Source organism: Sceloporus undulatus, chromosome 4 (genome assembly GCF_019175285.1).
Source record: "Sceloporus undulatus isolate JIND9_A2432 ecotype Alabama chromosome 4, SceUnd_v1.1, whole genome shotgun sequence".
Classification (NCBI taxonomy): domain Eukaryota; kingdom Metazoa; phylum Chordata; class Lepidosauria; order Squamata; family Phrynosomatidae; genus Sceloporus; species Sceloporus undulatus.
The window spans coordinates 84,189,114-84,190,108 of record NC_056525.1 but is presented as its reverse complement, the minus strand read 5'-3'; the positions used below and the strand labels follow the sequence as shown (position 1 = coordinate 84,190,108).

The window sequence follows — 995 nt, the reverse complement described above, 5'->3', positions numbered from 1 at the left end:
AGATAGCTAGGAGCAGGTAACCCTTTTCTGTTGAGAGATGGGGAATCAAGTCCTGCATGATATCAGGAGGTGAGGCTGAAGCCAGAAATGACAGAAGTGAGTGGTATCGCACCCTTTCTTTTCCTCCTCTCTTTCTGCACATTTTCTCTCCCCCCTCTCTCTTTTTCCTACTTGGTAGGTTTCTAGACAAGGGACAGATAACTCTTGCCAGAGGTCTAAAGTGATTGTCTGCACAGAGCTTGTCCATTTAGAGACCAGCCTGATAACTGCAAGACATCCCTGAGATAGCTTACTGTTCCAACCATGATATTCTGTATATATGTGTGGAAACATCAAAGCCTGACAGGTTGACTAGATCACTGTCTCCTAATTGACATACTCTCTGACCTTGGGTTCTCAGACTCTGTTCTCCACTGGTTTAGATCTTACTTGTCTGGCAGATCTTTTGCAGTAGTTGCAGGGGGTCTGACTTCTTCTCCTGTTCCCTTATCTGTTGGAGTTCCCCAGGGCTCTGTTCTGGGTCCCCTTCTGTTTTCTCTCTACACACTGTCCTTAGGAAAACTCATCAGCTCTTTTGGTTTTTCCTACCATCTGTATGCCGATGACACCCAGCTGTATCTTTCTGCCCCTGACCTTTCGCTAAGGCTTGAACAGCAAGTCTCATCTTGCCTTACAGCTGTCTCACAGTGGATGCGCCATCGACGTTTGAAGCTCAACATGTCCAAGACGGAGCTTCTTGTCTTTCCTCCTAAGCCCAACCTTCAACACTCCTTTTCTGTCTCTGTGGACAACATTTCTATTCAACCAGTCCAGCAAGCCCGCAGTCTTGGTTTTATCTTTGACTCTTCTCTGTCGTGTATCCCTCAGATCCAGACCACAGCCAAGGCTTGTAGATTCTTTTTGTACAATATTGCCAAAATCCGACCATATCTCTCCGCCTCTACTGCCAAGATCCTGGTCCATGCCCTAGTGATCTCACGACTTGATTACTGTAA

The 995-nt window shown here is 46.4% G+C and overlaps 1 long non-coding RNA gene across 2 annotated transcripts in view; it reads left to right on the top strand.

Moving 5' to 3' along the window:
* The window catches only part of LOC121930051, a 38,608-nt gene that overhangs the window by 6,821 nt on the left and 30,792 nt on the right, over positions 1 to 995 (top strand). The window lies entirely within an intron of this gene.